The sequence below is a fragment of the Marmota marmota genome, unplaced genomic scaffold (genome assembly GCF_001458135.2).
Source record: "Marmota marmota marmota unplaced genomic scaffold, marMar, whole genome shotgun sequence".
Classification (NCBI taxonomy): domain Eukaryota; kingdom Metazoa; phylum Chordata; class Mammalia; order Rodentia; family Sciuridae; genus Marmota; species Marmota marmota.
In genome coordinates, this window is record NW_026000240.1 from 21,483,938 (window position 1) to 21,494,733 (window position 10,796).

The following is a 10,796-nucleotide window of genomic DNA, read 5'->3' on the forward strand; positions in this document are numbered from 1 at the left end:
AAAAACACACATAGAAAATACTTTGGGGCCCTGAAATATCATTTTTCTAAGAAAACAGGGCACATTTTTACTCTTTATGAATGAACTATTCATAGTAGGTATTCACCACTTCTGCCCACTCTGCAACAGAAGAGCCTTGAGGGCCACTGTTCAGTCAGCATACTTAGGGAGCCTGTGGTACCTTCTTAGGCACATCTGAGTCTGAATTTGGGGAAATTCTTGGGGGAAAGTTGTTTCCTATATCCATAATATAAAAATTTCATTCCAGGATTGTAGTGAATATGAAATGAGATCCTATTTAAGAAAGCATTCAAATCCATGGTAGGTATTCAATGACTATCCTTTTTGCTTTTTTCTCTTTTTTAACAAACATTTTATAATACAAAAGAAAAACAAGACATGGCACCTTTTACATTAGGACCTTACACCTTGACTGGGACAAAATGTACACATGTGAAATAATTACCAATTAACAGCTTTACATTGATGTCATCCAGCGCTGAGTTCATTAGAAAGCAGGACAGTGTACCTCAGAGCACAGCACCACACAAGGAGCAGAGATGAGAGGAAAGTGGGCTGCCATTGCTGGCGCCATCTTTGAGAGGGTGGGACTGTCCTGAGCTTGGTGTGCACAGATGAGGAAAGGATGGGGCTGGGTGGGATGGTTGAGCCTGAGAAGGAAGAAAGTGAAGACCTGAAGGGAGACAGGACCATATCTGGGCGGGTGCCAAGTGAGGCACTTTGCAGAGACAGGAGACCACTGGGAGGTAGATGCACTTGCTTGGAGCACAAGATGAATGGGAGGCAGTGGGGAAAACAGACCAAGTACAAGTAGGGCAGGATTCAGGCTGAGTCATTCTTGACACCAGAGGCAAAAGAAGCTGTGGTTTGTCCCCGAGTAAAGGTGAGGCTCAAGGGAGGCATGTAATGTTTTAGTTTGTACTTAACCACAGAAGTGTTTTTAAACAAAGGAGCCATGCGATCATAGCATGTGTTTCAGGCCAAATTCTGTTGCAAGAAATCCAAAGCACTCTGGCAATTTTAGCTGGGGAGCATTAGATGCCTATAAAAATCATTGAAAGGGCTGGGGGACTGAACTCCAGGCTCTTCTATTACAACAGAGGATTAGGGGGATTTTGAACTGATGGAGCCTTCTGGGAAAGCAATTGGATGATGTCCAATCAAAACTGTAAATGTATATATATAATCTTTGATCCATTATAGGAAAAAAAATCAATTCTAGAAAAATCTATCTAGAAAAAAATCTTCACTTATGAACACAAAGATGAACATGCATGGAACTATTCATGGGACTATTTTTCTACTAATGACAAATTAGATACTTCTAAATAAAAAGTGAAGTAAAGCATGGTATATTATGCTGAGGAGGAGGAGGCTGCCAGGTGATCCTCTGAAAGATCCTGCTCTGTTGAATTCTCTCACGAGGAAAATGTGTTCATGTACAGCTTGTAAAAACATCAGTAATTGGTCACCTTCTCCAAACTCCTATGTGACACGCACTGAAGAAAATGAGCCTGCACTTCTTTCAAATCAGACCACGTCGGGGTGGGGGTGGGGGGAGTAGCAACCATCCCGTCACACACAAAATGAGCTGTTGTCCAACTCAGGTCAAAGTGAGAGCTGATGTGAAGACCAGGACAGTGCCTTGTGGTTTTGTCAAAGTGGATTGGAGGACATGGCATCTGGAGTGGGGAGGGGGTTCATTTTTGTCTGGTGTATTAGAGTTGTAAGTGGTATCACAAGGGACGTACGTGTTGAAAGGAGGTGACACCCTCTAAGTGGATTAAAAGACTGAAGATCTAGGCTGGAAGGAAAAGGGAGGCTGGTAGCCAGGAAGACAGACAAGTTCCCACCCAGGCAGGCTGCGGTCTGGTCCATCGTAGGTCCAATACCACTCAGCCCTGCCTCCCACAGCCTTTCCCTAAGGGACCCTGAACCCTTACACCACTCCCTGATAGTTCCAAACCCTAGCAGATACATCTCGTTATCAAACAAGTTAGGAATTTTATGGCTTGGATATAAGGTGTCTCCTGAAAAGCTCATGTGTTAGGCAATACAGAAATGTTCAGAGGAGAAATGACTGGGTTCTGCGAGCTCTAAGCTAAGAAGTGGATTGATCCACTTGATGGATTTATAATTTGAAAGACTATTGCACTGGGAGGTAAACAGAGGCAGGTGGGGCATGGCTGGAGGAAGTAAGTCTCTAGGACCAGACGTTGGGGATTATATACTGTCCCTCTGACACCTACCCCACCCCCCTCTCTTCCCTCCCTCCTAGCTACCATGAGCAGAGCAGCCTCCCTCTGCCACACCCTTCTGCCATGATGGTACCTCACCTCAGGCCCAGAGCCATGGAACCACCTGTCCACAGACTGATCCTTGGAAACCATGAGGATCAGTTGCTCTTGTTAGGTATTTTGGTCATAGTGCTGATCTAAGACAAGTGTTAAAGGGCATCCGCCTCCTCTTTGGTCTATTGTGAGTATCCAGGGCCTTTCCCTCCCTAAGCCTCCATAACGAGAGACTTGTCTCAAATAAAAGTGCTCTGATGCTGAGGAGGCCAGCAGTGATAAATGTTAACCACGCTTGGGTAATTCAAATACATATTTTGCCTGGTTATTAAACAGATGCTCCAAACTGCCTGTCCACTGGCCTAGGTCTAGCAAAATCATTTGCTTCTGATTTTTGAGCACTTCAAGTTTTCTTGGCACTTTATGAAGCACATAACCAGTGGAGTCTCCCCAGAGAAGAAGCAGCCTCACTTCTAAAGAGGGAGTCAGCGGTTGCGTTCATAAGATGAGTATTTATTGAGCCCAGAAGCAGAGGAGGCAACAGCCCCAGCCCACAAGCATCAGCTGGAGCAGCATGCCCCTTTTCAGGTACCCCATAGCATGAGGAAATGAAGCAAAAGATTGGGGAAAGTCTAGGCTGGTCAGAAAGGAGGGCTGGGGGTTTGTATTGGCTGCCTTTAGCAGGCTGATGGGTTATAATCCAGCAAGGAGTTTTTCAGCCCGGACCAGGGAGACAAAAAAAGCAAATTCAATTGAGGTTCATAAAACTTATGAAGCATATGCTGGAAAGTGCCTCAGCAACTCACTCCTGAGCCTTATCCCATAAATAACACAAGGACAAAGAGGTGAGGAAAATGAAATTGGAGACTAGGAAAAAAAAAATCTCTTTTCACAAGGAGTTTAGATGAGGCTCTTTCCTGCAGCCGGCGGAGGTTGCCAGAGCACATGGGATAGCAGAATGTCTTTGGGGAGGCCCATTTCATTTCCATTTTTTTTAACCACTTTTGGCATTTGCAGGTGGGTGGTATTGGCACTTTTTGATTTAGGATGTAATTATATGTTTATTGGAAAAGGAAGGACTCGGAGGGAGATTATTTCCCATGTGCAAGAGTAGTTCATAAATACCGTATTCACCTCTGCATCTCATCCGTGCGCCCTCCACGCTGCACTCATCGCTTTGGGAGAAGAAATATCTGAATTTCTTTCCTGTGGACACAGCAAAGGGGGACCAGAAGGCTCAGTCACACCGCGGTGGACTCGGAGTCCCAGTTGGCTGAAGGCTGGAAGAGGCTGAAGACGATGCTCCCCCAGCCACATCGAGGGGAGTGCAGGGGTCAGACTCCACCTGCAGCTTCCTGAAACCCAGTCTCTCTTCCTCTCACACAAAGCCAGGGGCTGAAGCAAGGGAGGAGGGTTGAGGAGAGAAAATGCAATTACCTGGGGATGCGTTGGTTGTTGAATTGTTTTTCTTAAAGAGCCAAGAAAAGCAAATAGGATGCTAACTGACCTGTCTGACTTTAAATCAAGTCACTCCTGGCTAAAATGAAGGGACCAGAGGTGCCTCTTGAAATCACAGCTACAGAGAGAGCATGGTTTGTATCCCTCCAGGAAGAAGCTGGGGGATGTGACCCAAAGGAAAAAGAGCCAGGATAAGCAAGGCTGCTGAATAAGAAGCGCATGAAGCCCAGCCAGATCCAGAGACATAAGTGGCCCATCTGCTTCCGCACAATGGAGTGCTTCAATTTAAATTTTTTTTTAAGAAACAAAAGACATAGGAGGCCAGATGCCATAATTTAAGACAAAGCAGTGGCTAGAAAGGCCAATTCTCCTGCAGAGAAATAGACTGTATATTGTTTTCATTATCCACTCATACACTCTCTGTTTTCACATGAAATCTAGTGCCCATTTCAAAAAAAGGAAATCTATATGTGTCTGCTAGCCCATTGTGATAGAAGCCATTTGTATCAGTTAGAAATGTATCCAGCTACAAATAACAGAATACCTGATGGCCAGGGATTGAAATGGATGAGGATTTATTGGCCCTATGCTAGAAGCCATCTGCAGGGAGGGGGTCAGCCGTGTAGCAGTAGCTCAGAGACTCAACACTGGCACCAGGATTCTAGTTTTTCTTTCTGCTCCACAGGACTTCCATATTAGGACATCGGCTTTGTGTTTTTTTTGCTTCAAGGTTTCAAAGTAGTTGCTGCACTTTCACTCATCACATCTACATTCCAGAAAGGAAGAAGAGAAAGGGACAGAAAGGGGTAAAGTTTGTATACAGAAAGCAAATGCTTTTCCACAATTCCCTCGGAAGCATGGTACTTACAACTCAGTCACCAGAATGGTATCGAATGGTCATCAGCTGCTAGGGAGTCTGAGAGGTGTTTATGTTTGAGCTGGACATACTGCCAATCCCACCCAAAATGCCACTCTGACTGAAGTGAAATTGTATATTGGATAGGCAACCAGCAGGACCACACAGACAGCTGAGCTGACCACACCACACTCAGCCACAAGCAGCACCCAGACAATTAGCTTCTCTGTCATTCAGTGTAAATGTTGTGGTCTGCTGAGCTCGGACATTTGTCTGAGGAACACTGGCATTTTGTGCTAATATACAAATGTATAATGCTGACAACTTGGAATATGAGTTAGTCTTGTAAATAGTTTAGTTGTCCAAGTCTATGAAATGGGTGTAAGCAGAGTTGGGGATTCTCCAGTGGGGGAAGGGGGAATTAGCTCTCCTAAAAATGTGGAACATGCATTTAATTGAGTTTTCTCCTCTGCTGCATATCGCCTAACACTTGTGATTATTTTTCTTATAGTTACCCAGTTTCCAATTCCATTAAAAGAAATGGATATCGAACGATATAACTCTGGAGGGCCTGACCACAGGACTATGTCACAGGTCTGAACCCCTGTTAGAAGTTCGTCTTTCTCTACCTCCACCCTTTGATGTAGGCTCTAAGATCATCCTCCTGTATCATAAGTCATGGCAAGTGCCCCTTCTTCAGAGAAGCCATCCCTGATCTCCTTCCCTCCCACATTGGATGTCTCCTTGTCCTCTGTTTTCCTTTCTTGAATTTCTGTACATGTATTGCAAAAATGGTCAGGAACTCTGCCACTGCTCTCTCCTATGCCACAGCAGGGTCTGGCAGGTAGAAGATGTCCAATAAATGTGGATCCAATGACTTCTAAGCAAACATCCATTGAATTATTACTAGGCCTGATTCAAAATGTTTCAAACATATCAAGGCATTAACTTGATAGCCACCTTATGTAGAAAAACCTGTCATCCCATTTTTCAGTTGAGAAAACTGAGGCTCAGAGAGGTCGAGGTTGCCCAATAAATGGCATTGCTAGGATCCGAGTCCAGACAGTGGCTCCAGAGCCAGGCTGTTAGCCATTGTGCGGCTCTGCCTCGGTATTGTGGAAGTTTCTGCCACACAGCACGGTGGATGGTAGCCGTCCACTGTTCCTTCCACATTGAATTGGGATCCTGTTCTTGTTCAGTTTCACAATCATCCTCACTTCTTAATCTTCTTCTCCTTTCTCAGACCTCACTTCCCCACCATTCACATGACCCCAGATCCCTCTTGATACTTCGTTAGTTAGGCACAAGATAGGCCCTGGTAAACATGAACATGACGTTAAGCACAATAAGCCAGACTCAGACAGTCAAGGGTCACATGTTTTCTCTCATATGTGAAAGTCAGGGAGGAAAAGGGATCTCATGAAAGCAGAAGGGAGGCCAGAGGGGCGGGGAGGGGGAGCCAAGAGGTGGTACCGGGAATGAAACTGATCACATTGTGTTATGTGCATGTGTGAATATGTTGATGAATGCCATTTATGGCATATAATTGTGCACCAACAAAAATTTTTAGTTGATTAAAATCTCTAATTATGTGGGAGTCAGTTTGTTCAAAATAACATACATTTTAAAGTCAACTGTGAGAATGGTTATTCTTTTTGATCAAAGAACTTCAATGATGGCAGATATAATTTTGCTATATCTCTTTATTAAGTACCTGCTTTATCTCTTTATTAAGTACCTTCAATGTGCTATATGCTTTTCGTACGTTATCTCTAATCTTCAACAATCTTTAAAGAAGCTAAAATTTTCCTTTTTTTTTTTTTTTTGATACTGGGGATTGAACCCAGAGATGACTAACCACTGAGCCACATCCCCAGCCCTTTTTTATTTATTTATTTTTTTTGGGGGGGGGGGCACGTGGGTACTGGGAATTGAACTCTGGGGCACTCAGGCACTGAGCCACATCCCCAGCCCTATTTCATATTTTATTTAACAGGGTCTCACTGAGTTGCTTAGTACCTCACCATTGCTGAGGCTGACTGAACTCACAATCCTCCTGCTTCAGCCTCTCAGGCTGCTGGAATTACAGGTGGACACCACTGTGCACGCCCTTCAGCCCTTTTTAATTTTTATTTTAAGACAGGGTCTTGCTAAGTTGCTGAGACTGCCCTCGAATTTGCGACCTCCTGCCTTAGCCTTCCAAACCTCTAGGATTATAGGTGTGAACCACGGTGCCCAGCACATTTTCCCATTTTTGAATTGAGAAACAAAAGCATGGAGGAATTTCAATGAATCATCTCAGGTAATCATACGGAGTAAGGGGAGGTGGGTTTTGTGAAAAAAAAAAATAAGTGCCAATCCAGGCCCGAGGTCCTCATGAAGGAAACTTAACAAATAATAAACATTCAATCGTGTTCTCAAATGAAATAAAGATCTATAAGGCATCACATGACCCATACGAGACTTTAACTAACAGAACTTTTCCATCCAATGAGAGAAAGTGCTCCACTTCTTCCCTTCACTTGCCAAAGAGGAAATTGTTTCTGAAACTGTAGCAGAAACAGTTCAGAAATCACAGAGGAAGGGAGCGTCTGGAGTCAGTAGTCATGGTAGTCATGTCTTCTCTGCCCAGCGTCTTGCAGACAGATTCCTGCGTCTATCACATCTTATTCTCAGCAACCTTTTTTTTTTTGGTACCAGAGATTGAATCCAAGGACACTTAACCACTGAGCCACATTCCCAGCCTCTTTTTTATTTTTTTATTTAGAGACAGAGTCTCACTAAGTTGCTTAGCGCCTTGCTAAGTTGCTGAGGCTGGCTTTGCACTTGTGATTCTCCTGCCTCAGCCTCCCAAGTCACTGGGATTACAGGCTTGCGGCACCACACCCAGCTTTCTCAGATCCTTTCTGCAAAGGGTTTCTGAGCCCTAATCCAGGAAATCACACCCACCATAAAAGGACAAGAATTGGCCCAGCACTGCAGATAATGACAAGTTATGCTCATCCCCCATCCACAAAAGAGAAAGTAAAGCAGCACTTGGGGCAGGTTTGACCCCTCACCTGATGACACCACCCTGTGTCCTTTTCTCCATTTCTAAAGGAAGCTTCACCGTCCAGCACAGGGTGTAGAAGCCAAGGAGAAGCAGGAAGTACAGCTGTGTGGAGGCATCGGCAGCATCACTGGGATAAGCCCGCCCTGCTCAGGTTTGGCTTTGGGGGAAGTTACAGTGACACATGTTCAATAGCAGTTGCTCTATGTCTCCGTCACAACTCGTGTGATTTCACTACGTGGTGCTGTGACGATGCTTATCCCAGAGAGAAAACATCCTCAGACTTCCTCGATAGAAGGTCTTCCCCTGGACATCAGGGACTTTGAGAATTTCTGCTCATTTCCTCAGTCAAGAAGAGGGTGGGAATGAAGGATCTTCCAAGGTCCCTTAAATGACAAGCTGCCTGTCACAATAGCAGAGCCAGACAGCTCCAGTCTCTGCCACCCACCAGTCAGTGCCCACCAGTAGTCAGGGTAACTGATCCATTGCTCAAGGGTGGACATGCAGGCTGCACCCAGGAGCTGGTGGATGAAAGCCCAGCCCAGTGGTCCCTCTGAGCAGGCGCCATGATGACTTCTGCCCTTAAGTGGAGGGACTGGCAGGAGCCACTCTTCCCCCGCGGTGGGGAGTTTACCAGGCAAAGGAGCCAAAATGGCTCTTCCTTCAAAGGTCAGTGAGACACTGCCTAAGGAAACTGTGACTTCAGACCTAACCTCACTGGCTCCCTAAATGACTGCAGAGCACATGAGCTGAGAACTCTCCTTGATCCTGCCACAGCCGCCCGTGGGCAGTATTGGCCTGACAGTCCCATCGCTCACCCAGAGGAGAACAAGGCAAAGAAAATAGCTAGGAGCCTTCCCACATCTAAGTCCACTTGTTCCACAAAAAAATGCACAAAATACTGTTTTTTCTTTGTTTATGCCATTTCTAGCATCCAAACGCTGGCTAAGAGACACATTACCATTACTGCCATCACCCTCTGTGCCCATAACCTGCTTCTTTCGCAAAATATAATTATTCTCGCTCTCCATGCTTTTAGCCAAAGATTAACTGGTAGCAATTTAAAAGGTCAAAGCCGAGATCAAACTGTGTGTGTGTTTTAATCTCAAAAAAAACACGTAAATTGGCCCAAACTTCAAAAATAACAAGCCAGGCGAGTAGACTATATGTTCATGAAAAGTTTCCTGTGACATACCAACCTGTGTCCGCATCACCAGCCTTGCATCCGTGCACCAGATGTAACCCCCAATGAGCTATCAGCCACGGTACAGTAAATGCTCATGCTTTATTGAAAAGGAACGAGCAAACAGAATAGAAATATCACAGGCCAAGCGCTCCGTGGTGGAAATGAAGGTTGTCCCCAGCGTGGTGGCCATGATGATTTATTCAACCAAATGTTTAAAATAAATGCCCTGGTATGTTTGTATTGACCGTACTTATTTTCGTTGACAGAAATCGTATCTGCTAACTCCATCTCTGGGTAGAGGGGTTGGGTCTGGGGACCATAAATCCCTCCAAAGGACACCATAAACTGTCCTGAAAAACGAGCCCCACTTTTCACAGAAACCAAGCGCGTTCCTTTCCACATGGTTGTTCTTCAACAAGAAATAATGAAGGAAAACAGTGCCGAAATGTGCTGTGCAATTCTTAATGGCATTTTAATAGTTTAAATTAGGAGTAAAAGGCCTCTCGGTGTGCAATTTGGCATAAACATTGCCCTTTCGTGATATTAATTGGGGTAGGGAGAGATGTCAAATAGCAGGCCTCAGTTCGGCTCGCACAGTGGGGCAGCCGAGTGGCACAGAAGTCCCTCAGCACCTCCGAAGCAGCAGCCAGCCACGGGATTTCAGAGTACAGCAAAGCCTACCTGTGTCCCACACCATGGAGTGACTACAGTGTGATGTGCCACCGTACGCAGCTGACAGCTTGCTGCCCTAGATGTGGCAACTGCTTAATTGATGTGATGCTTAGCACTTCTACAAAGTGATCAGAATAGTGACATTTGAAAAGACATCAGCAGGGGAGTGCAGGTTTACCATTTGGAGATGTACCTGAGACCACTGCATGCAAACAGAGGAGACAGACACGCCCGTCTCTTCTAGATAAGGTTGCTAGCTCTGTGCACTAACTGGCACAGGCGTGGCCAATTTATTCTAAGGCAGAATCTCCATTCCTCTTGCAAACCCTGAAGACACACTTGTGACAAGAACAGGCAAGGTCCCTGCTCTTCAGGGACTCCCAATGTCAAATAAATAAACCAACAAAATATCAGGCTAATAGGATGAAGAAAATAAAATTGGCGAATGGCAAAGGAAGTGCTCATGTGGTCAGGAGGAAGGGGTAGGTATGCTGAGACCTGAATAGCAAGAGGGGAACAGCCATGCAGAGATCTCAGGAACAAGTACCCCAGGCAGAGAACACAGGAAGTGCAAAGGCCCTGAGGTAACGCTCCCTTTCCCTCCAGACCCACACAAGACCATGCAAGGCAGATCTTCTTACTGCAGCATTTCTTGAACAAATGGCCTAGCTCTCAGGTGTTAGAGTCTGTAAACAAGTCAAGATGGCGCCTGGCATTTTGCAGAGGGAGTGGTTTGTGAAGTAACCCAGCGAGCCATTAAGTGTGGAGATTCCTTATTGGTTGACTGCTGTATCTAGTTTATGCTAATTAAGATAAGCTGTATGGAATGTATAGATACCCCTCCTGTCCTACAATAAACGGCTCCCACTCCTGCTGTATCGATGTACACAAGTTGCTCGTCACCCCCTGGTTAATTTGCTGCAGCCGGACTGCGGCACCCAGGGTAGAAAATCAGGCTTGTTTCTCATATCAAAAATGGCTACCTCACTGAAGGAGTGAAAGCAGGGCTAGGTATCGTAAGGACACAGAATGCCAAGAGGGTAGGAAATATAAATGCTGCTTTCGAAGTACAAGGTCAGGTCCCTCCTGGACAGTTACCGGCAAGCAGCAACACATGAAACCACAGGTGAGAAGAAGGTGGGTGGTCTGAGAAAGTGTGGCAGATGTCAGGCAATTTGTTCCATTTCCAACAAACAACAAGGGGTCACACACCTTGCTCCCGGGTCAGCAGACCTGGGTTGGTCACGAGTTTTCCTCTGCCCC

The 10,796-nt window shown here is 45.4% G+C and overlaps 1 long non-coding RNA gene across 1 annotated transcript; it reads right to left on the minus strand.

The window, feature by feature from the left end:
* Positions 1–4,328: 4,328 nt before the first annotated feature.
* Positions 4,329–7,904, minus strand: LOC125613559. The gene is made up of 2 exons (XR_007344110.1): positions 7,686–7,904; positions 4,329–4,536 (listed from the first exon to the last, which is right to left on the minus strand). It is a non-coding gene; the product is annotated as an uncharacterized LOC125613559 (long non-coding RNA).
* Between the last annotated feature and the right edge of the window lie 2,892 nt (positions 7,905–10,796).